This window comes from Hyperolius riggenbachi, chromosome 8 (assembly GCF_040937935.1).
Source record: "Hyperolius riggenbachi isolate aHypRig1 chromosome 8, aHypRig1.pri, whole genome shotgun sequence".
NCBI lineage: Eukaryota > Metazoa > Chordata > Amphibia > Anura > Hyperoliidae > Hyperolius > Hyperolius riggenbachi.
Genome location: NC_090653.1, coordinates 74,101,233 through 74,126,855, shown reverse-complemented (window position 1 = coordinate 74,126,855; position 25,623 = coordinate 74,101,233). Strand labels below are relative to the sequence as shown.

The 25,623-nt window shown below is 43.1% G+C and overlaps 1 protein-coding gene and 1 long non-coding RNA gene across 10 annotated transcripts in view; one reads left to right on the top strand and one right to left on the bottom strand.

Moving 5' to 3' along the window:
* LOC137528929 (leucine-rich repeat and fibronectin type III domain-containing protein 1-like protein) overlaps nt 1-25,623 on the top strand; it is an 874,345-nt gene that overhangs the window by 602,879 nt on the left and 245,843 nt on the right. For 6 of the 9 annotated variants that reach the window (XM_068250703.1, XM_068250706.1, XM_068250707.1 and 3 more), the window contains one exon: nt 11,009-11,105. The exons of 1 other annotated variant lie outside the window; for it this stretch is intronic. The gene's annotated coding sequence lies outside the window, so the exon portion shown is untranslated. Of the gene's footprint in view, nt 1-9,918; nt 10,131-11,008; nt 11,106-25,623 lie in introns of those variants that run through there. 2 more of the 9 variants (XM_068250712.1, XM_068250705.1) reach the window with 2 other exon arrangements.
* LOC137528931 (uncharacterized) lies at nt 141-25,623 on the bottom strand. Its single transcript, XR_011023500.1, has 5 exons — nt 25,543-25,623; nt 18,299-18,444; nt 18,040-18,071; nt 17,479-17,525; nt 141-316 (listed from the first exon to the last, which is right to left on the bottom strand). It is a non-coding gene; the product is annotated as an uncharacterized lncRNA (long non-coding RNA).

Sequence of the window (25,623 nt, the reverse complement as noted above, 5' to 3'; positions counted from 1 at the left end):
TAAAATCTACTACCACAAAAACAAATTTGTAACAGAACAGCATTCAAACAGTTGGGGCTGAGACACACCAGAAAAGCTCCCCAAACGCTAGAGGTTACATAGGTTAACATTAGCAGTAGGTTTCAAAAACTCACCTCTCAGAAAAACTCCTCTGGTGTGCACCAGGCCTTAAACACAGCACTTTGTTCTTCAGTGGAAAGCTCCTTGCTTTAGTGGGCAGCTTCTGGCCACATCCGAAGAGGTGATAACAATATCTTTTGTTTACAATCCTTTGTCCGATACCTTTAGCAAACATTTGCAAACTGCTGAAACAGAGCTGAGAAGCAGAAAGCGCTGAGAAGTGATCACTAGATAGATTGTAATATATAAATAAAATAGCTATGCAATAAAATGCCCTAGCTTCCAGAGCAGATAAACTGTACTTTGGGAATTTATAATTTGTAGACAGGCAATATTACTTGTGCACAAAAGCAAATATGATAACTGTCTGTATAATAAAAAGTAGGAAAACACATTTTTATTGAATGTTTTATGTCAACATTGTATCCCACTGTGCTTATGCATGAAAGTAGTTTATCTGTTTGGCCTTTAATTCTCTGGGATTTCCAGATACAGATAACTGGCACTGCAGCCTCATAGCTCTGAACAGTCTGTTGGCGAAAAATACCCTATTTGTGAAGGTTCACGAGACCTGGACTCAATGTTAGGTTCAGCATCACTTCCTGAGACCTATGCACAGTGTATTTAGATTATTTGTTTTTCAGATCATGTCCATACTTTTGGATTTCACCATACCATAGATAGTTACAGTTTTAACATAAGAGTAGAACAGAAGGTACGTTTTGGCACCTTATGGTGCCGGCTCTAATGTGGTAATGTTCATTTATAGATGTGTGAATATGGGCATACTTTAAATGATAAATGCATTTGTAAGTGCACTTCTGATAATCCGTTCCACTTCGCACTGACCCCTGATGGTAATTATTCCATTTATTCAATGTTCTTTGTAAAACGCGGCAGAAAATGTGTCCGCACTGTATAAATGTGTAAAATAAAGCTAATAAATGAATAAAGTTCACATTAATTTCCGAGCATTTCCCCAGTTGCTCCAGTGCCAGGCCTGGCAGCTCTCCGGATGTACGTGTAGAATTGGCTTTGACAGCTCAGAATCATTCGTTTTAGCGCACTGCGGTACAGCATGAATTTCCGTGAATGTTTTACACCATCCCAGTCAAATACTGGTATCATAGCTTCTACTGTCCTCCAACCATGTTTTTGCAGGCCCCCTCCCAATGTAACAATTATAACTTCATTTCATTTAGCTGGTTGTGAAGTTATCCTCCAGTTGCAGCCTGCTGTACCATAGGGGCATCCTGGGCAATTGCTCCAGTGCCCCCCCCCCCCCCTAAAGGTTTTAACTACAGGGGAGCAGCACCTGCAATCTCGGGAAGGCCCAGAGCTGTTATGGGGCCAAAACCTCTAACCTTCCCTCTCTCCAATACAGGGGATTATACCTCAGATCAGGTGTTTTTGGGGCTTCTCTTGTTACGGTGTGAAGATCATGATGGCCACACTTGTTTTACAGCCCTTGTGAGATGGGCCAAATAGCCGTGAACGGCATCAAGGGGAGACAAGGGAAGGGGTGTGATCATTGGGGGGAACCATCAAAGTTTTGCATTGGGGGCCTATGAATTGTAGCTATGTCCCTGGCCCACCTCCCCATTTATTTTGGTCCCCAGGGCCCCTGCAGTGTAGCGGCTCACCTGTTCTAGATGATGCGCACTCCATGCGCTCATTTTCATCCTTGCAGAGGAGCCTCTCTGAAACATCCCTGAAATATTGCAACTCGGGTAGTTTGTAAGTAGGGGAAGGGACTGTCTGTACATAGAATTGTCCTTCAACCAAATGCGGACCGACGCATTGTGAATCCACATCCAGCAGGTGGTGCTGCCACTCTGACTGGACGTAGATTCAACGTTCTCGTGAATGCTTCATTTTCGATTCTTCCTGCCACGAACATGCGCACCCGAGAGAGGAGATTAAGCTGTCACATGACTGCTGACATCTTCCCTCAGTGATCAGGAGCGATTGGCTCCTGATCACTACGATCGCCGCCGGTTCGTAGTGATCCCTACAGAGCAGCTGCAGTCGTCGGGGAAGAAGAGGATCCACTCACCTTCCTGACGTTCCCCCGACGATCATTGCTCACCTCCGCTCTGGCCTGCATGCAGGTCCCGGCTTGATAACATCAGCCACGACCCGGAACTGAAAGTCTCAGAGCTGCTCATCGCAGGACCCAAGGGAGGTGAGTAAAGGCTGCCGGCTGTACTGGGGACACATGGCTATACTGGGGACACTGATACCTAGCTATTTAAACTGGGGATCCGGCTGCCCGACCCCTCAAATGCCCCCCCCCCCCCCCCCACACACACACACAGGTAAAATGCCCTAGTCCTTAAAGAGGGTTAGGCTGCCGGTCCCCAAAAGGTTAAAGATACAGAGTAACATTTTAAGCTTTAAAGCAAAACTTGCATTTTATGGCGGACTTTGTTCCAAAACTTTGCTTTGGTCAGTCATAGACAGTAGGAATGATCAGAGATATGCAAATTCTTCCAAGTTGATGCAAATTTATGCAAATATATGCAGTTTGAAAATGGACCAATCAATTTAAACCCAGGTTTAAATTGATTGGTCCATTTTTCAAGCTGCATATACAGTATTTGCATAAAAATTTGCATAATTTCAGAAGTATTTGCCTCTCATTGATCATCCCTAATCGGCAGTCCATGTGCGTACAGAACTTTCACTCACAGCAGAGGCCTGCATTTCACACAAACAAGAAGCGGGTAGAAATCTCTCCTTTGGGTACACAGACAGCAACTAAATCTGACAGATGCCTAAACTTCCTCCGCTGCATTCCAAACTAATACTGTAAAAGAGTTTTGACAAGAGTACTGTTTTAACGATCTATACAATGCAAACTCATTATCCTAGTCAATGATGAGAGAATTCATCTGTTTCTGAGTTTAATTTACACTGATCACTACTAGCACCTTGTGAAGAGAATACTGTCATATCCACTTTGTGCCAAGATGGTGGTATTGTTACATTTCTATTTTTTAGCTAAAACATCGCATTAGGCTCTACGGGGAAATCTAAAGTTTGAAGCAGCGATAAACGGTTCAGCAGCTTTTGACAGAATAGGGCCGAATGGATGGGGCCATAATTGATTGGCTGAGCTGTCCCTGGTCCTGAAAGTGTGTTTGTGTTGTTGCCGAGTAAGTCCGTCCGTCTTCGTGCACTTTGCAGTGATTTCAACTCGCCTGGTGGAAAATCTGCCATCTTGATGTATAATTTTCAAGGCTAATGTACGTTTCTTGCCAGTTTTTCCGCCGTTCCGTCACTCTGATATTTCCAGACAAAAAAAGAAATTGAATCTCGCTGGAGCGGTCCTGGAGAAATGATACCAACTTTGTAATGACTTTCATCTATGCAGAATCATATCGCGCACAATGGATTGCACGTCGGGGTCAAAATGGAGGCGTAACAAAAAGAATTAAATTACGGGAAAATGGGAGAAAAATATTTTCTGATAATGATTTATTTTTTTGTTCCTCGGGTAACGCGGCAAAAAAAAATTGGTCATTGACGATTGCCGTAGTATAATACCGAGGTTTTTGCTCACAGTTTGGGAGAATAATAGAAATCATAGTCAGTCTCGCATATAATCATGTTATATGTAGGGAGCCAGCAATAATAAAACACCCTATTCTGTGTCTTGTAGTCTTCAGAATTGTTGGCCATTGTTGTTTCTCTTACAGAAATATAATAGTTGTTTGATTTTTGAAAGTATTTCAATAGTTTGTTACCACATTATCTCATTTATTTATTTATTTTACATCTGATAGTCGGCTTCTAACCACTTTCTGTATGCTTAAAGTGAACCTCCAGATTAAAAATCTGCTCGGCACCACTGAAAAGGCTTGGTGTTTCTTTAACAGTTTCACAGTATCAGAACTTTGTTTTTCTTACCCAAGCCTCATTTTTAGCTGCACAGAAGAAAACTGCCTGGGCATTTTTCCCCTGATGCTGTGCAAAGCATGATGGGATTTCTGATGTTCTAATCTCCTTCTGCTGTTTTGGCACAAATTTGAGATTTAAAGCCTAGTGCGCACAGCTGGGAGGGGTGATCAGGACAGTTGGAACTGTGTCTCATGCTCCGTCACCTCCTTTCAACCAAAAAGATGGCTGCCCCCATGAAATCACAAACATTTGCCTGTTCTTTTAAAACAGGGTGGGTAAGAGATTATATTACCTATCTAGTTTAATTAGCATAACTAATGTAATTTAATGACAGTATGTTTAGGCTGAAGTTCCCCTTTAAAGTTAGAAGTAAAGACGCATCCATCTTGTACATGAATCTACCTTTGCAAGCGCATATCGATTTGATAAAGCCAATGGCCAAAAACTCTTCCTAACCACCTCACCCCCAGTGGCGTAGCTATAGGGGATGCAGAGGTTGCAGCTGCACCAGGCCCCTTAGACCAGAGGGGTCCACTACGAGCCCTCACTCAACCACAGTATTAGCTCTTATTTATTTATTGTATTTATAAAGGTTCAGACCGGTTTTACACTGTAAACTGGTGGCAGCGATGCGGTACGTTGCTTCCGCCACACCGCCAGAAACAGGCCTTCAGGGAGCACCACGTTAGTATGCGGTATTCCCCATCTGGCATTGGGCCAGGCAGGAAGTGACATGCGCATGCAGGCACTTCCTGCTTTGGGGTATGCGGAAGTGCAGGGAAGTGTATTGTAAAAATACGCTTCCACGCATGTGCACCGCAACAGTAATTTTTAAAAAATCCCCACCTTGCCATAGACTAACATGACTTTCAGGCCGATGCAGACCGTCATAGCTTGCCGCAGAAGACACATTAACGTAATTCAGGACATGCAACAGGGATGCAGCAAAAAGCCACTTCCGTCGTGTCGTAACGTGAAAATCTTCATAGACTTTCATTGCACGCCGGTTGGGTGCGGTAGAAATACCACACCGCACCGGTGTGAAAGGGCCCTCAATGGTGCTATGCTGGTAATGATCACTTCTACATTTATGGACTTATAGAGTTCTTCCTCTGTACCACAATTTGCCAATCAACCAATTATTGGTCTGTGCCATGCTTATGCGCTTTAAATCATACAGGAGAAAAGCGCTTTACAAATCGTATTTGTTGTTGTTATATATGCTTTGAATAGTAGTAATCATTAACAAACTGTTCCTTTCCCCTGCTTACACCTCTTATACTGCGCATGTCTTTGGCAGGTTTTGTTGCGCCATATGAATTGTTATGTATAGAGTGCTTGGGGAGCCCACTGTAAGAATCGCACTGGGGCCTGAAGCTCCTTAGCTATGCCACTGCTCAACCCTTTTACCCATATATTCCCCCCTTCTCCACCACACCCCAATACTGCGCTTAGGAGGGAATACAAGTTTCCCTCCCAAGCTTTATAGTGTCCTGACTATTTACTGCGCCTGATAGTGGGGGACTGGCACATGCACCAACTTCCCCTCCCTTGGCTGCTATTAAAGTAGATTGTGGTTGTCGCAGCTAAAAAACAGTCCGTCTTGATAATGTGACCACTAAGAATGTGGCAGTAATTTGCCAGGAGGATTAGCATGTTCGGTTGCGGTGCTGGGATTTCTGTTACGGGGGGAGAGGGGTGGAGGAGTGCAGAGCAAACAGCCTGTTTTCTTATCTACTTCAGAGTCTACTTGTCTACATGTCACAAAACCTTGTAGTTCAAGAAAAACCCCTCACTCTGATTATAAAGGGGCTTTGGGGTGTGTGAGTGGACAGGTGGAAATGATAAAAACACAATTTTCTGGAATCAGGCTTTAAGGCCTCTTTCACAGTAGGATGTTGCGTTTGATGCAACGTTAAAGTCGCACAACGTGCCCCTAACACAGCACATGTAGGTTATGAAATTGGACGTTATTTTGCACTGCGTTGTGTCTCTTGGTGCGCCGTTTTCTTCGCATACTGATGGAACGAAAATGGCGCATGCGTTACATTTAAAAAAACAAAACAAAACATTGCTGAGCATGTGCAACACACAACGCAGCAAATGTATTGCTAAACGCTCAGCATGCAGCACTTTCTAAATATTGCTACACGTTACACACAACGCAATGTGTGCACTGTGAATGTCGCGTTACTCTGCGTTATAATTTTTTATAACATGCGACTTTAACGTCCCACTGTGAAAGAGGCCTAAAATAATGCGCCACTTTTGCTTACCAAAAAATCAGTTTGTATCAGAATAATCATACACATTGCATATATTTTAACAAACTGTGTTAAACAACCGTATCTGCAATGCTATGCTGCACACCAGAAAGTACTCTAAAGTAACCTTGGTCTGGAATTGTTGATGGATCATACTCAATATATATAGAAAGGCAGGGCCACTCCAGGAAATGTACAAAGACTTCTGGCGCATCCTGAGTCAATGCCACCAAGAGATGATAATTCTGGGAAGTCCTATAAACAATCTGTAAGGGCTCAACCCCAAAAACAGTGTTTTTTGCCAGCGTTTTGAAAACGCTCTCCCATTCACTTGAATGAGAATTACAGTAAAATCATGGCAAAATTGTTTGAAAAATCACATCGATGTTGCTGAGATTTCACCGCAATTCCCATTCAAGTGAATGGAAGACAGGTTTCAAAATGCTGGGAAAAACCGCTGAGGCCGGATCCACACTATAAGCGTTTTTGTGAGCGCTTGTGTTTGAGTAGCGAAAAACCGTATGCAATTGCGGCGATTTTTACCGCAATTTTAATGAAAGTAAATGGGAGCGTTTTTTGACAAGTGCACAGCAAGCGCTAATCAAATGCAAGCACTCACAAAAGCACTTATAGTGTGGATCCGGCTGGGTTTAAACCTTAATTGAATGTTATAGTAGCAGCCATTAGCTTATAACTTTAAATTGCTAGATGGTTCATGTAACAATGTATATATAGCAGATTTATGGCACAAATAGGGTAATGCCTGGTACACATAATGCAGTTTTACCATCAGATTACAAAATTTCCCATCTTCCAATAATTTTCTACAGGTCTGATCATTATTCTGATCAAGAAAGGATTCATTTTGAGATCAGCACTGCACAAAATCGATTCCATTCTCAATTGCAAACAGATTGGATATGCTGAAAATTATCGAACGATCTGAAGGGAAAATTGCTTTGAGAAGAGTCACATGATCTGCTCACATGCCATTTCAAGGGAAATGATTGTAACCTTTGAACTTCAGCCAAAACAAACATACTGTCATTAAGTTACATTAGTTATGTTAATTAAAATAGATAGGTAATATAATCTCTTACCCACCCTGTTTTAAAAGAACAGGCAAATATTTGTGATTTCATGAGGGCAGCCATCTTTTTGGTTGAAAGGAGGTGACAGGGAGCATGAGACACAGTTCCAACTGTCCTGTGTCCTGATCATCCCTCCCAGCTGCGCGCGCTAGGCTTAATCTCAAATTCAGAGTTTTAAAAAACCCAATTTGTGCCAAAACAGCAGAAGGAGAACAACATCAGAAATCCCATCATGCCTTGCACCGCATCGGGAAAAAATGCCCAGGCAGATTTCTTTGATGGGGCGGAGCTTAGCTTCTGTGCAGCTAAAAATGAGGCTTGGGTAAGGAAAACAAAGTTCTGATGCTGTGAAACTGTTAAAGAAACACCAAGCCTTTTCAGTGCTGCTGAGTAGATTTTTAGTCTTGAGGTTCACTTTAATCTCACAAAGAAGAAGCTGATTATTTAGTCATTTCAGAAATGGCATGATGGACAGATTACTTATCTACAATGGTCAGCCTGCTGAGGGAATTCTTTATTCTAGATAGCATAGAAGTGTCTTAGAATCTTTTGGGGTTTTTACTTCTCTCTGTGCCCTAAATGAGTGGCTTTTCCCTGGCAGAGAAATAGGCGTAGAATCTGTTACCTCTAGGGGCCTGTACAGCATCCAGCCCGACACTTCCGAACATTTATAGAACAGGTGTACTACTCTAGCACAAACACAACTTATCTCTCCTTTTGTCTGTGAAGAAGATGAAGAGTAATCACCTAACAGTCACCATTGTTCTCACAAAACTGACAAAATATTTTATGAACAATTTAAAGAGGCTTCCACCCGTGACCTACAATTTAAGGCCTCATAAAACTTCCTTTGGGTGAATTTCGAATGTCAGTTGTGGCTCATAAAGCTGGTGCTGCACCACGGCCTCCCCTGATAAGGACATTTCATATCTCGTTATATTTGGCAATCGGATAAAAATATCTAACTGGGTGGAAACTGGCAGCAGCTGAGAAAGCAGGGAAGATGCATTGGCAGGCCTCGGAAATGATGTCTGTGTCTCAACTGAAAATTGGAGCATTTGAGCCCATTCTAAACATGAATATAATCTATCTTATAGATAGACATTGTTGGTTTACATCGTAACGCAGGCACAATGTCACTGCCTGATAACAGGACTCGCTGGCTTATTTAGGAAGGGTGATCCAAAGACAACAATAAGGGAAGGCGAGTGTTTTATATGTAAATTGTCTTTAAAATAGAAAAAAAACTTGGCAAATTGGCAACATCAGTCCTGAACAACCCTAGTCATTAATATCATTATCAGACATTGCTCATTTTGCCCCTGAATAGATTTGAGACCACCTCTGAATGCGTATTTTGCACGCGTGCTTCCCAGCTGCGTACATCAAAAAAAGGTGCATGGAAATGTGGGTGCCCAGTAATCCCTATAGTAAGATACTGGTATTAAATACAGATATTTTACTATAGGGATTACTGGGCGCCCATATTTTTTACACTATTAATGTGTAAAATATCGGTATTAAATACCAATATTTTGCTCTAGCTAAACCCTAAGCTTACTCTCACACAGAACCCCCCACCCCACCCAGACACCTAACCCTAACTGTCCTCCCTCACAAACACCCTACCAGACGCCTAACACTAACCATACACCCCATATAAAAATCCTACGCCTAACACTAAACTCCCCGCCCCCCCCCCAAACTTCCGACCTGATGCCTAACCGTAACCACTCCCCACCCAAACCTTAACTTCCCCCTGCCAGCAACAAAAAGTAAAACATACTTTCTCAGGGTGCTTATAGGGATATGGGCATTGAGGCGTAATAGCGGGCACGGATTTGCCTCTCAATGCCAATATTTCAATAGGAAGTGCCCAAACTTCTGCCACTAGCGGGCACCCAAATTGTCTACTTTGCATTTACCAGCTGTACATATACACAAGACACTGGTGTCTTTCCCTGTGTCTTTCTCTACAAATACCTAGTACTGTAGTAAACACCTACACTTTAGTAGTGCGTGCGAATTGCCGGACCAATGCGATGCGCTCTGGGAATCTCAATAGAATTGCAGACTTCTGCGATTTCAGAAGTTGCCAGCACGTTGTTATTCGTCAAAGCATTGCAACACTATAGGTCATTGATCTACCACCTTTCTTGCCCCAACCCCAGTCAGTGCAGATATTCTATCTGGTCAAATCAATCATTTCAATTGATTCTCAATGAGGATGAAGATCAGGGCCGGCTTTAGGGGGGGGCAAGAGGGGGCAGAGCCCCCTCAAATAGACTTCTTGCCCCCTCAAATCTATCAGCCGCTCTGCCGCTGCTTCCTGGTCCATGGAACGCAGTGTAGACTGTAGTGAGCGGCAGGCACGTCGTTATGACGCTGCCGCTCTCTGCTCTCCCCCCTTGCTGAGTTGCTGTACAGTGGCTGGGGTACGCACAGCGCAGTGCCAAGCTACTCCGCCCCTTCTTCCTGTCACCTTCCTCAGATTTGGCCCGCTTAAACTCCTCCTCCCAGCTGGTTTTGAATTCAGCGCGGTCTCGCTGGGGCTGGGGAGCAGCAGAGCAGAAGTGTGCCGAGGAGATCAAAGGGCTGCAGACACCTGGCACTTCACCACTCTGAAGACTGAGGAGCGATGAAGCAAGACTGACTGATGAGGGGGAGAACACTGAATGTTCTCACAGCTAGGAACTTGGAGGATGCAGCGGCAGCTGGCCAGCAGAGTTATGAGGACTGCACGTCAGGGGAGGTGGTCTGGATTCTGTCTATCTTGTTATTTTTTTTTTTCTCTCTCTCTCTCTCTCTCTCTCTCTCTCTCTCTCTCTCTCTCTCTCTCTCTCTCTCTCTCTCTCTCTCTCTCTCTCTCTCTCTCTCTCTCTCTCTCTCTCTCCTCTCTCCTCTCTCTCTCTCTCTCTCTCTCTCTCTCTCTCTCTCCTCTCTCTCTCTCTCTCTCTCTCTCTCTCTCTCTCTCTCTCTCTCTCTCTCTCTCTCTCTCTCTCTCTCTCTCTCTCTCTCGTGCTCATAGTGAACAAAGTGTGTATGTAGTGTTATGTTTACAGTGCAGTGTGTGTTGTGTGCCTCTATCTGTGCCCATGTCTGTGCCTCTCTCTGTGTCCTAGTGTGTGTGTAGTGTGTGTGTAGGAAGCTCACAATCTAATCCTACCATAGTCATAGTATAATGCCCTACCATATTATTATGTATTTACATAGCACTGACATCTTCTGCAGCGCATTACAGAATACGTAGCTATGTCACTGACTGTCCTCAGAGGAGCTCACAATCTAATCCTACCATAGTCATAGTGTACTGTCCTACCATATTATTAATATGTATTTATATAGCACTGACATCTTCTGCAGCACTTTACAAACTACATAGCCAGGTCACTGACTGTCCTCAGAGGAGAACAGTTTAATTTGTGTACCGTAAGCCCTAGCCCTTTTTTTTTATGTACCCCATTGGAACTTGGCACACTATGTTACTTCCACTGCTCCCTATCACCTACTGCATGCCTGTCACCCAATATTTGCCAGCATCTAGTTATTACTGTTATTTGTCTCCTGCTGCCTACCTTTCACTACTTGCTTACCACTAAAATATATTAATCACTATCTACCCTCTACTAGAATCACCACAAGCCTCACCACAAGCCTCTCATGTGAATCGACCGATCAATACCAGCCTGCCACTAGAATAGTTGATTAATTAAGGTAATCAAGGCAGGTAAGTATGTACCTTTCTTAATCTGATTTGCCCCAGGAAAAGTAGTGATATAGTCCCTGCTAAAGCTTATATTCTGTGCCTGTACTGACAGTAAACTAGCTGCAGTGTGAGATCTCTGCTGCCTCCATTATGTACAGTGTAAGCTGTTCCTCTGTGCCTGTACTGATAGTAATCTAGCTGCAGTGTGTGCTGATCTCTGCTACCTCCAGTATGTACAGCATTAGCTATTACTGTGTGCCTGTACTGATGGTAAACTAGCTGCAGTGTGTACTGATCTCTGCTACCTCCAATATGCACAGCATTAGCTGTTACTGTGTGTCTGTACTGATGGTAAACTAGCTGCAGTGTGTACTGATCTCTGCTACCTCTAGTATGTACAGCATTAGCTGTTACTCTGTACCTAAACTCAATGTTAACTCACTGTAGTGTGTGCCCTTCATTTCTAACCCTCGTGTGTTGTTCATTTCTACCCCTACCTCCAGTATGTACAGTATAAGCTGTTACTCTGTGCCTGTGCTGATAGTAAATTAGCTGCAGTGTGTACTGATCTCTGCTACCTCCAGTATGTACAGCATTAGCGGTTACTGTGTGCCTGTACTAATGGTAAATTAGCTGCAGTGTGTACTGATCTCTGCTACCTCCAGTATGTACAGCATTAGCGGTTACTGTGTGCCTGTACTGATGGTAAACTAGCTGCAGTGTGTACTGATCTCTGCTACCTCCAGTATGCACAGCATTAGCTGTTACTGTGTGCCTGTACAGATGGTAAACTAGCTGCAGTGTATACTGATCTCTGCTACCTCCAGTATGTACAGCATTAGCTGTTACTCTGTACCTAAACTCAACGTTAACTCACTGTAGTGTGTGCCCTTCATTTCTAACCCCCGTGTGTTGTTCATTTCTACCCTACCTCCAGTATGTACAGTATAAACTGTTACTCTGTGCCTGTGCTGATAGTAAACTAGCTGTAGCATGTTCTGATCTCTGCTACCTCCAGTATGTACTATGTAAGTTGTTATTCTGTACCTTTACTGATTGTAAACCATCTGTATTGTATGTACAGTATTAGCTGTAAAGCCTGGTACACACATCCATTTTGATTGGCCAATTTTACTCTTCTAGGTATTATGAGAGCTCAGCTCATAGTATTTGAAGTCTGTTGGCCCTCATACTAGATGGGGGTGGTAAAATTGGTCAGTGATTGGCAAATCAAAACTGAACGTGTGTATGCATTTTTACTCTATGCCTATACTAATAGTAAATAATCTAATTAAAGGATAGGAGGCTCCACCCAACATTTTGTTGGTCAGGCCCTTTATCTTTAGGTTACAACGCTGCTAAGTTCATGTATATTTGGCCCCACCCATGACCACGCCCACGGTCTGTATGACCACGCCCATTTTTGGGGGCGCCGCGCGGCGCAGGTGTTTTTTGCGCCCCCTGCAAATTTCTGTCTGCCCCCTCATATGTGCCTGTCTAGAACCGGCCCTGATGAAGATCAATTTAAATTACAATCAATCTGACACATTAAGGCATAGATTTCTGGCAGATTCGATTAAATATCTAATATGCCAGGATCTAATCAAATCTTCTGGGAATCAATGGGGAGAATCTATGTCTACCTTAAAGGGACACTTAAGCTGGGAATAAAAATAATCATTTTTACTTGCCTGGGGCTTCTACCAGCCCCCTGCAGCCGTCCCGTGCCCTCGCAGTCACTCACGGAGCCTCCGGTCCCCTGCTGCCAGCTAGTTTCACTTTCGCTTACAGGGAGTAGGCAGGCTTTCTGCTCTTGTGCAGGCCTGGCCAAATGGGGGTCCCTTCACCCCCAACCCCCCCCCCCCCCCCAAAATCAACGACCAAATTGGTCGTAGTTTTTGCTGCTCCTAGAGGCAGGGCTAATGGCTGCAGCCCTGCCTCTAGTCACGTCTATCAGCGGCGCATTGCCGCCTCTCCCCCGCCCCTCTCAGTGAAGGAAGACTGAGAGGGGCGGGGGAGAGGCAGAAATACGCGCTGACAGACGCGCGTGGGGCAGGGCTGCGGCGGTTAGCCCTGCCTCAATCCGGAAGAGATCCCCGGCTGCACGGAGGGGATTTCGGGGGGTAAGGGACCCCCGTTTAGCCGCGCGATAGCGGCGTTTTAGCAGGGGCACACATGCCCCTGCTAACTATGAGCTCTGAAGCGAGATTTATTCTCGCTTCAGAGTCTCTTTAAGTTTCCCTTTAAAGTTGATTCTGCTGGCAAAGGTGAAAGTACAGAGAGGCATCCCTCCCAACTTTTTCAGATGAGAAAGAGGGATACTTAAGCAACGCCTCTGCCACACCCCGTCACACCCCTAGTCACGCATACCATAAAGATTTCATAAGAAAAATATGTTGTTTTATAATTCAAACCACACTGGTCCTTTCTATCCTGGTTCATTTTCCTTCATATTAACATTTTAAAATTAGTAATATATCAATTTAAAGGATGGGAATAAAGTTTAGTGTCAATCAAACACATTTTTTAGTAGAGAAATATATATAAATATATATATATATATATATATATATATATATATATATAAAGAGTGACAAAGTCCTGAAAGAGGGACGAATGAGGAGGAAAGAGGGACAGAGGGACAGGGCTCCCAAAGAGGGACTGTCCCTCCGGAAGAGGGGCAGTTGGGAGCTAATGAGAGAGGTAGATAAGGGAACTGGAATGAGGGGTTTGCTTACATCCTTTTAAACTATGTTATGCTTGCAAATAGTGAGTGATCTCTATTGCTTTGCAGTACAGTAGCAGGCCAGCCCAACAATAATGAAACCTTTTTATATGACAAGTGACTGTATAAGTCATTTTTCCACTGAACCCCACTGAGTGCTGGAAGTGAAGCTGGTGTCTGATTCATCTTTCCAACAAACAAAAGTGCAATATCAGGTTTTGGGTGGATTTAGCCTTTAAATGACATTTTGCTGTTCTATGCTTAGCCCATCTCTTCTGAATCTACGGAAATCGTAACCATGCAGTAACATTATCCTCTGAAAATGACAATATTGCTAACACTGCTGTAATGTAATCTGTAAATCTGCTCTAATGCTAACTGAGGCAGCTTTAAAAGTAACCCTTTCACTGTGATCATGTCCAGCTCTATCCTATCAGCAGGCCCACTGCATCAAAGACACAAATGCCTGTACATTTCTAATAGGAATGCTACTAAGTACATTATAACAGAGGTGTAACTAGAAATCATAGGACAACCCAGCAAAACGTTGATGGGGCACCCCCAATAGAGATGGCCCAGCCTTGGAGAACTCATGGAGAAGCACATGATCAGTTTGATCAGCTGATAGATTTGTAAGACTCTGATTTGCTGGTCATGATCATGTGTTAAACCAGGAAGTCATATCAGCAAATCAGAGGCTTACAAATCTGTCAGCTGATCATACTGATCATATGCTTGTCCATGAGTTCTCCAAAGCTGGGCCATCTCTAACCCCCAGTGTTCACACCCCTTTCCTTGCCTACTCCTGGTGACCATTAGAGCCTGGGGACCCATCCTGCAAGGGGTGATAATCCTAAAACAAGCATTGCCATCATAATCTTCACACCCATAACAAGTGTAGCCACAAAAACACCTGATCTGAAGTATAGTCCCATTTATCACGGAGTGAAGGTAGTAGCTGGGGCCACCTTACAGCTCTGGGCCCCTCAGTAGTTGCAAGTGCTTCTCCCCTGTAGTTACACCCCTGCATTATTTCCTTCTTCTGTGAACTATATTAGAAAAGGACGGCAGATTGGCGCAGCGCTGCAGTCCCAGGCCCAGCCAGGACAGTGCATGGTGTGTTTTTTTTCTTCCTTTGTTGAACAAGTTTTCCTCCCAAATTCCCAACACATAATTGGTTTCCCCCAAACTGCATACCCCCAACTTTTTGAGATGAGAAAGAGGGACTTAAGCCACGCCCCTGCCACACCCCTGATCACACCCCCGTCACACCCCTAGTCGCGAATACCTTAAAGATTTCATAAGAAAAATGTTTTATCATTCAAACCACACTGGTCCTTTCTATCCTGGTTCATTTTCCTTCAAATTAACATTTTAAAATTAGAAATATATCAATTTGAAAGATGGGACTAAAGTTTAGAGTCAATCAACCACATTTTTTTAGTAGAGAAATATATATATTTACATAGAAAGAGCGATAAAGTCCTGAAAGAGGGACAAATGAGGAGGAAAGAGGGACAGAGGGATGGGGCTCCCAAAGAGGGACAGTCCCTCCAAAAGAGGGACGTTTGGGAGCTATGAATTTGGCCTTAGACTATGGTAGGGACATTAAGTTGAATCCTTGTACACAGGCTACTTGGTTGTAGGCCAAGGCGCCCACTCGGGCAATGCACTTCTAGGCATAATCCATCGCCCGGTTACATAATAAACTAGCCTCTGCACTGATGCCAAGATGAGGTATCAATCACATGAGGTAAGAGAGTTGGGCCAGGTTGTCAACTCTGCAGTCTAACTTGCATCCATGTTTGACAACCTCCAGAGTACAGGTCCTGGACCCACTTGCAATAGCAAATTGCTATCGCTTAGGGCTCTTTCACAACGGACCCTGTTTTCTGTGTTTTTTTTAATGCAAAGTCAATACTTTGCATTAACCAAGGTAAAATGAAAGTCCATAGACTTTCATTTTAGCTTTCACATCCGATGCTGCGTTTTGGTGCGTTGCGGTTCGACGCACCCAGGAACTTTTAGTTGTCCGGAGTCTGCATTTTCCCTTCGGGTGAATGAATAACTACAGTTACACATCTCGACGACACGCCACAGGCCATAACGCGTGCAGGAGAATGGCTCCTGCACGCGTTCTCAGATGTGAAAAGAAGCCTTAGTTTTTTTGCTAGCATTTTGTAAAGTGATTTCAAAAGCGTTTCCCAACTTTTTTCTACCGATTTTATTTTAGTGCTAGCTATTGCAAAAGCGTTTGCAATTTACTTAATTTTTTTCTGGTGTTTCGAGTAGTAAAATAACTGTAAAATCACTTTTGTACAGCAATTTCAAAGTGATTTTGCTGCAATCCTATACTTAACATTGAATCACAATCATAAACCTGCTGCAGGCAGAGCGATTGGGATATTTGACAAGATCGATCCTGTAACCCATTACATCTCGCTAATCACAGGCGCAATCGTTTAGGGTTTTTCGCTAGCTTTTTGTAAAATGATTTCATCAGCGAATCATTGTTTTTTGTAGCAATTTTATTTTAGTACTAGCAATTGCAATTTAAATCGTAATGTATAGCAATTTAAAAGAGATTTTGTTGCAACATTGAAGCGCAATCGTTCTCAAAATGGTGCGGGCAGAGCAATTTGGCCAAATCGCAATGGCTTCAGTGAGCTCACCACCGTGCACTTTTATCGGCATAGTGATTTTTGGAATCCCCAGTGATTCCTAGAAAGCATAAATCGCTGCTGAAAGCACTTTAGGGGGTTGAAGGCAATTCATTTTGGTGCCCCTTGTGACTGGCAAAAAAAAAGTGCTCCAATAATTGAACCAGAGCGCAGTTGGTGGAAAGGGCCCTTAGTGACAGCAAGAAACACTGCTGAATTGATAAGGTATACCTTACCACCTATTAAGATTACAAAGATCTAACCCAGCATTGGCTCACAAAAACAAGAACCGCTCTGCTGCCTAAACAGTTACATTGAATTCTGGATCTAGAGGAAGTCAGAATAAGAGATCATACATTTACTATGGGGCAGCATCAATACCTGTCCTTTATACAGATTGAATAGAATGTATACAATCAGTTTGCTCCGTGCCTCATTAAAATGAACATATACAATATGGGCTCTCTGTGAACGTCATCTAAAATGATTCTGACACTGCTATTAGGGGATTCCTGCTGTAATTTTTTCTCGGAATGTAATAATTTATAATGATAGTCTTTCTGCAATAAACACATCTGTAATTTATAGAAATAATGCGTTTGTAGAAGCCAGTGTGCCATCTTTTGGGGGTTGCCATAGAGACACCCTAGATACTTCTTGCCTCAGCATCTCTCTTCTCTGGGCCAAGGGCTGTCATGTGTGAGTGGTCAAGAAGAAAATGGCAGCTGTATGAATAGTAATCACAGACATTGGCCAGAGATTAGTACTATGAGCAAAGCAGTCGGACAGAATCAGGCCCTGAGGGGAGGCGAGGATTAGAATCCTGCTGGCTAGGTGTTCTGGGCCTTTGTTCAGGACTTGCTGTTAAAAGAATTAATGTCATTGTCAGACAGGATGTTTGTTTCCGGAGGACGTGTAGCATGAGAAGTTACAGTCAGTCACAGAACAGTGATATTTAGCCTATGTGGACCCCGAGCAGCTTATGTCAAAGACCTGAAAGGTTACTCACCAGTGCTGTAACGTGTCATCATTATGGAGGCTGACAGCCAGTTGTATCTGCTCAGAAAACAAAATATTTCAGGGATTAAACGTATTTGTTTAATTTAGAATTGAGGATAGGAGGAAAACTAATGTTTCATTGTAACCGAGGCGACATTTGAAATGAGATTCATGTATGTATAGTGCAAAACCTATTCATAACCAGGCAGTTTCTCTTTTTTTTTCTCTCTCTCTGAAAGTTAATTTTCAGGCATGGAAGTGACAGCTTCTCTCTCATCGGTACTTTGTCAGGAATATAGTAAACATCACTGATAAGAAAATTACAACCATAAAGGTTTTCCTGACAGAATACAACTTCTGAAGGCAGAGGAGAGATAGAAAAAGATCAATGGTTGATGTATTTTTAACTCTGGGACTCTTAATAGACTGCCATTGAGCAGAGATAATTAAATGTTTAATCTACTTTGCTAATGTTTAAATATAAAATAAAACCATTGGCTATCTAAAATAAAAGTTATTTTCAGTAGTAGGAGGACAGATCCAATTGTTTATGTCATCAGTTTCTTTTTACCTCAGGTTCGCTTTCATTTCCTCCTCTTTTACCTGTAAAGTTAATTGAAGCATCAGTTAAACAATGTTGAATCTTCAAACCCAACAGCACAGAAAACTTGAACCCAAACCCCGCCCAAGACATGCCACACCCAATACCATGCTACGAACACTTCTGATACTCAGCAACAGACTTGGCAAATGTTTTTAATTAAAAAGTATGAGCAGTTCCATTCAGCTCCAGCCTCATGACTGGAGATGTGTGGGAATGTTATACTTACTCATCTGTGACTGAGCTGTAGGAGGATCCAGAATGTTGGTGGAATGTTGTATTGGTCATTGGGCTCACTCCTGCAGCTCCCTTCCTTTGCACCATCCTGTGATTGCCTACAGACTTCTTCAATCAACTAGATGAACTATCAGGAAGCTGGAAAATGGAAGAGTAGTGGATTAAGTTTGGCCACCCTCGAAACCTCTTTGTGCACTAAGGCCGCTTTCAGTGGGGAGGCTGAACTGCACTTTTGCCTAATTGCAATGCTGACATGTGGTGATGTTACAGGGGGAAGAGGACCGCAACGTGTCATGTCTGAGCACAGCTACGGCCACACTCAGATCTGACTCCACGGGAGAGGCCGCCAGTCTAGCGCTGGTACTGAGTGCTATCAAGCTCCCAGCAGGAGCTAGAGAGCAGCTAACAGGCGACAAATTCAATGCCTGTCACTTGCCTGTGTGAAAGGCGCAATAGTCTGAGTGGTTGCTTGGAATGCCATCCCTTGTTCATTTTCACCTTTTTTTCACCTTTTTAATCATACATTGTGCGCAGGTCCTTCATTTGTGTGAGGTGCTGGCAAGATGCTTTTGCATGTTTTTTCTTATATGATGAGCCCTGAAATAGTGTTCGTGCTTGATTTCAGTATAGCCAATTCCGAACACCGTAGTCCAGGTTACCGCAGTTCAGCACTGAACAAGCGGACAGGGTCAGGAGTAGCTCACTGACGTGTGTGTCATGTTGCGTCTCATGTGACTCTGATACTTCCTCCTGCTGCTTTGGAAAGAGGAGTTATCAGAATTACATGAAATGCAATGTGGCATGCGAGTCACTAAACTCCTTCTGACCCTCTCTGCTTGTTGGGTGCTGAAGAGTGGTAATCTGGAGTATTCGGGTGTTCCAAATTCACTCTGTGGAATTCAAACACAATCCAATTAAATAATGAAATCGGGCATATTCTCTTTACCCATATGTTCATATATGTGAACTTTACTTAATCTGCCTGTAATGCATAGGTGTCAAACTCCAGGCCTGGAGGGCCAGAGCCATGCCGGTGTTTAGGATGGACTGAGAAAGAGAGGAATGTTCTACCTGATAGACCACACCTTTCCTTATTCAGACCCAACAATTCATTTAATCTGTACCAAAAATGTGAGGATCTTGGCCCTTGAAGGACCGGTTTGACATCCCTACTCTAATGCATGAAAAGTGGGTAGTATCCCCAAGTTTTTCTGTACTAGGGATGGTCAGAAATGCCAATTTCCAATTCCGCGGTAAATCCGCATTCCGCCATTGCCAATTACCGATTCCGCTTTCCGCTACCAATTTCCGCATTCCAATGCGGAATTTCCGCCGGAAATCGCGGAAATTCCGCCCGACTTTAACATCGATTTTGCATCTTGTTCAGAAGGTTCTGTTTAATAAAACCGGAAAATTTGGTGTTTATAGGACTTACGGGGGCTTTGCTATTAACCGCTAAAGTTTTACTGTAATATAAAAAGCAGAAAATAGGCAGATGCAGATTTTCTGCATTTTACATTATAGTAAAAATGGGCCGACTTTAGCGGTTAATAGCAAAGCCCCCGTAAGTTCTAGCTTGAAAGACAAAAAACCGAGAGCCAAATCTGGTGCAGTATGTTCAGCCAATGTGGAAAAATATTTATATGAGAATATACTCACAAGTGTGGGTCACCACGCAGGCGACCACTGAAATGGCAGGTGGGGAGAATTTTTACCTGACCCCACTCAGGTATAAAAAGTCGCTCTCTATAGAAAAGAAATATGGGGAAACACCCCTCCACCTAGGGTGGACAAGATATGAATGAAACTGGTAAAGATAGAGGCGCCAAAATAGGATAAAATGGTTAAAAACTGTTTAAAAAAGGAGGAGGTGGGTGGATCCACTGTCCTCACTAAAAAGACCAGGCTAAATCAAGCCGTAAATAATACAAAAAAACATTTATTGATCTCCAAATACAGTGCAACGCGTTTCACGGGCGAGCATCCCGCTTCATCAGGCAATTGAGGTAGGAGAAACACTAAAAGGGAAGAAAGAAAACAAAAAGGAAAAACAATGCTAGGAGGAACTCAAAGACTTTCACAACAATTCATCATATCGCTTTTATAAGAATCCGTAGTAGATTCTGTTTAAATCTTTGAAAACTGAGCAAACTGAGCAGGTTGTCCCAATATCTATGAGTGTGTCACTATACAGCTGCACCTCTGCATGACCCTTATGTCATTATAGTGTGCAATGCCCATCCCCCGCTATGGTGGACAGTATTAGTCTGTGCAATGGATCAAAATAAACACAATTAGACACAATGTCAGTCATGCACGGCGGCATGTAGAATTAATAGTGCAAAACCAGTAGCACTTACCACATGTGGGTCAGTGAAGAGCTAGAGCGCCTCTGTAGAACGGGGACGCTCCCATCTGGTAGCTTTTATCCAGTAACTGTCAGCTGAATCTCCCGCCGCGCGGGTCAGGGGACCGGAAGCGGACGTGACGCATGGGTCGCATCATGCGTCGCAAGTACGCCTGGCCTTAACAAAAGATAGGGCCGCAGAACATGACAGATGAGTCGCATCTGTTTGACGCAATACGCATAAAGCGCATGCGTCATGACGAATATAGTCTCTAACCACTAGGTGACAGTATAACCAGACTAATAGCAACACAGCTATTCCTAATAGGACCTTACAGCGATATAGGCCCTAGATGATTAAACCACATCATTCCGAATTTATTCCCAGCTAGATATTGTAAGTTGCCCCATTAGTATCAATTTTTGTATTAGAGACATCGTCTCTATATCACTCTTAATCACGCTGGGGGTTCACAGCTAGTAGGGCACTTTTGCCCTTATCAAACATGGAGGTAGAGGCGCTTCCTCTGACTAATACGCACGCGCCGCCACCCAGCCACACACACGCTGACATTCCCCATTATGAGGCATTGGCGTCATGACGCATGCGCTTTATGCGTATTGCGTCAAACAGATGCGACTCATCTGTCATGTTCTGCGGCCCTATCTTTTGTTAAGGCCAGGCGTACTTGCGACGCATGATGCGACCCATGCGTCACGTCCGCTTCCGGTCCCCTGACCCGCGCGGCGGGAGATTCAGCTGACAGTTACTGGATAAAAGCTACCAGATGGGAGCGTCCCCGTTCTACAGAGGCGCTCTAGCTCTTCACTGACCCACATGTGGTAAGTGCTACTGGTTTTGCACTATTAATTCTACATGCCGCCGTGCATGACTGACATTGTGTCTAATTGTGTTTATTTTGATCCATTGCACAGACTAATACTGTCCACCATAGCGGGGGATGGGCATTGCACACTATAATGACATAAGGGTCATGCAGAGGTGCAGCTGTATAGTGACACACTCATAGATATTGGGACAACCTGCTCAGTTTGCTCAGTTTTCACAGATTTAAACAGAATCTACTACGAATTCTTATAAAAGCAATATGATGAATTGTTGTGAAAGTCTTTGAGTTCCTCCTAGCATTGTTTTTCCTTTTTGTTTTCTTTCTTCCCTTTTAGTGTTTCTCCTACCTCAATTGCCTGATGAAGCGGGATGTTCGCCCGTGAAACGCGTTGCACTGTATTTGGAGATCAATAAATGTCTTTTTGTATTATTTACGGCTTGATTTAGCCTGGTCTTTTTAGTGAGGACAGTGGATCCACCCACCTCCTCCTTTTTTAAACAGTTTTTAACCATTTTATCCTATTTTGGCGCCTCTATCTTTACCAGTTTCATTCCCGTAAGTTCTAGAAACACCATTATTAAACTGAATCTTGTGAACAAGATGCAAAAAAAAGTTTTCAAAAAGACCTTATCGTTTTTGAGAAAATCAATGTTAAAGTCAGGTGGAATTTCCGCGATTTCCGGCGGAAATTTCCGCGATTTCCGGCGAAAATCCGCCTACCACACTTGCATTACCGATTTCTGCATTCCAATGCGGAAATGCAATTTCCGATTGGAATTTCGGAAATTGCATTTCCGCGGAATCCGAATGAGCATCCCTATTCTGGACCAACACAGTAAATGATTGATTGCATATTTCTACCAAGCATCAGTTAATGCTTTCTTTTCCTAGATATTCAGTATTGTTGTTATAATCTCATAGTAAAATTGCTTTTTAGGCAGCAATTCCGAATCAGAATAATTTTATTCACCAAGCACCACTGGGTTATGCCCAGAATTGGATTGGCACGTACATGGCTAAAAGGGGAACTGTAGTGAAAAAACATAATGAATACAATTGCTTATTTTTTACAAAATTCATTTATAGATTTAATCAGTGTTTGCCCATTGTAAAATCTTTCCTCTCTCTGATTTACATTCTGAATGTATCACTGGTGATGATAATCTTTAGTTCTGCCAGGAGATATTGTTCGTTACTGAGAGTTCTATGCGCAGGGGGAGATTGCGTGCTTGGCAGTTAGGACGGAAGCAGGAGATTTGGGCGCATGAGACAAGTGGACAAAAAGGGCGCCCCATTCACTCCCATTATAAATATCGTTTAATGGGCGCCGAACAGGGAAAAAAAGGCGCCGGAGATTATTAACGTTTTACAAACGGCTCTCGGAGATTTTTAGGGTTTTATAACTATGTTTGTGATGATTTAACTTTACAAAATGAGCCTGTGACGAATAACGTTTATAAAGATACTAAATCACTATTTCTAAAACCTTTCTAAAACCTTATTATCCACCCCAAAAAAAATTATTTACATTTTTTTTTTTACATTTTTTATTTATTAATGTTTGTAAAACATTATTATCCATAGGGGGTCTTAGGTTTAGGCACCACGAGGGGGGTCTTAGGTTTAGGCACCACCAGGGAGGTCTTAGGTTTAGGCACCACCAGGGGGGGTCTTAGGTTTAGGCACCACCAGGGGGGGTCTTAGGTTTAGGCACCAACAGGGGGGTCTTAGGTTTAGGCACCAACAGGGGGGTCTTAGGTTTAGGCACTAACAGGGGGGTCTTAGGTTTAGGCACCACCAGGGGGGTCTTAGGTTTAGGCACCACCAGGGGGGTCTTAGGTTTAGGCACCAACAGGGGGGTCTTAGGTTTAGGCACAAACAGGGGGGTCTTAGGTTTAGGCACCAACAGGGGGTCTAGGGGTTAGGGATAGGTACAGGGAGGGTTTTTAACAAACGTAAATATAAGTTTCAGTTTAGAAACAGGGAAAATTAACGTTTTAAGAATTGCCGATCTCATACACATTATTTAATGATTTATAAATCCTTAAAACACTATTTGTAAACGAAATTCTACACAATATTTCCATAAACGATAATACTGCTTATCGTTTACACCACGCGCCCTTTTTTCCAGACGCCCTTTTTTGATGTACGCGTTAGGACAATTCCCTCAATGCAATGAGGTTCACAGATAGCAAACTGCTAGCACCATGGTCATGACATCACGCTGTGGGAGGGGTCTCAACACAATGTCAGCCAGACGCGTACGTACGAAAAGGGCGTCGGGAAAAAAGGGCGCGTGGTATAAACGATAAATAGAAATATCGTTTATAGAAATATTGTGTAGAATTTCGTTTATAAATAGTGTTTTAAGAATTTATAAATCACTAAATAATGTGTATGAGATCGGCAATTCTTAAAACGTTAATCTTCCCTGTTTGTAAAGTGAAACTTATATTTACGTTTATTAAAAACCCTCCCTGTACCTATCCCTAACCCCTAGACCCCCTGTTGGTGCCTAAACCTAAGACCCCCCAGTTGGTGCCTAAACCTAAGACCCCCCAGTTGGTGCCTAAACCTAAGACCCCCCTGTTGGTGCCTAAACCTAAGACCCCCCTGTTGGTGCCTAAACCTAAGACCCCCCTGTTGGTGCCTAAACCTAAGACCCCCCTGTTGGTGCCTAAACCTAAGACCCCCCCTGTTGGTGCCTAAACCTAAGACCCCCCAGTTGGTGCCTAAACCTAAGACCCCCCTGTTGGTGCCTAAACCTAAGACCCCCCTGTTGGTGCCTAAACCTAAGACCCCCCAGTTGGTGCCTAAACCTAAGACCCCCCTGTTGGTGCCTAAACCTAAAAACCCCTATGGATAATAATGTTTTACAGACATTAATAAATAAAAAATGTAAAGAAAAAAATGTAAAAATTTTTTTGGGTGGATAATAATGTTTTAGAAATAGTGATTTAGTATCTTCATAAACGTTATTCGTCACGGGCTCATTTTGTAAACTTAAATCATCACAAACATAGTTATAAATCCTTAAAAATCTCCGGGCGCCGTTATAAATCCTTAAAAATCTCCGGGCGCCGTTTGTTAAAACGTTAATAATCTCCGGCGCCTTTTTTCCCCTGTTCAGCGCCAATTAAACGATATTTATAATGGAAGTGAATGGGGCGCCCTTTTTGTCCACTTGTCTCATGCGCCCAAATCTACTGCTTCCCAGCCAGACAGACGTAACTGAGGATCTATTTGAGAAAAGGTAAAGATTTCTCGTGGGAAAGGGGGTATCTGCTATTGATTGGGATGAAGTTCAATCCTTGGTTAAAGTTCCTCTTTAAGGTAGAATAAAAACTCTTGGAATAAAGGCAGCAGCTCCACTTTGGCTCAGATTTCTATACTTGGTTTTGGCTTTAAGACAGAAGCATCATAGATTGTATAAGATGTGTCACACGGATGATGCTGCTGTGCTCCCAGTGACCAGTCGCCACCAGCTATGCTCCGATCACCATCAACATACATCAGTTATTCCCAATCCCTATAGATTCTCTGCTGAATCACTGGCAGTAGACACCGCCCACTTGGTTTCTATTATTAGCTATAAATCACTACTTCAAAGCGATATACATCTACATTCTGTATACTTATATTGTCAGTAGTAATTTCAGCAACAAATTGCTTATAACAAATAACTGCTATAAATCATTAGCCTGAAAAGCATATTTGTAATGAGAGATCATAAAGACCACAGTAGCTAATATTTAAAAAAAAAAAAGAAAGAAAGAAATGCCAGTGGCCCAGTTGTCATGGTGAACTTTTTTTGTTTTGTCACACACTTGGAACAAGCATGAAGTTATCAGAATCAGAACACCTGAACCGCATGCTTGTTCTTGATCAATGGCTCAGAACGTATTATGAGTTTTTTTAAGTTAGCTGAATAAGCTATAGATGTAGGGAACTTCCACATAATTCATTGTTTATGTGCAGGGAGGGCAAACCTTAATGTGAGCCTGAGATGCAAGGAAGGAAAGGATCATTACTTACCTAGGGCTTCCGCCAAGTAAGTCTGTTTCCTCGCTGTCCTCCCTCTGTTGTGCTCCTGGGAAGTTTGCGATCCACAATTCT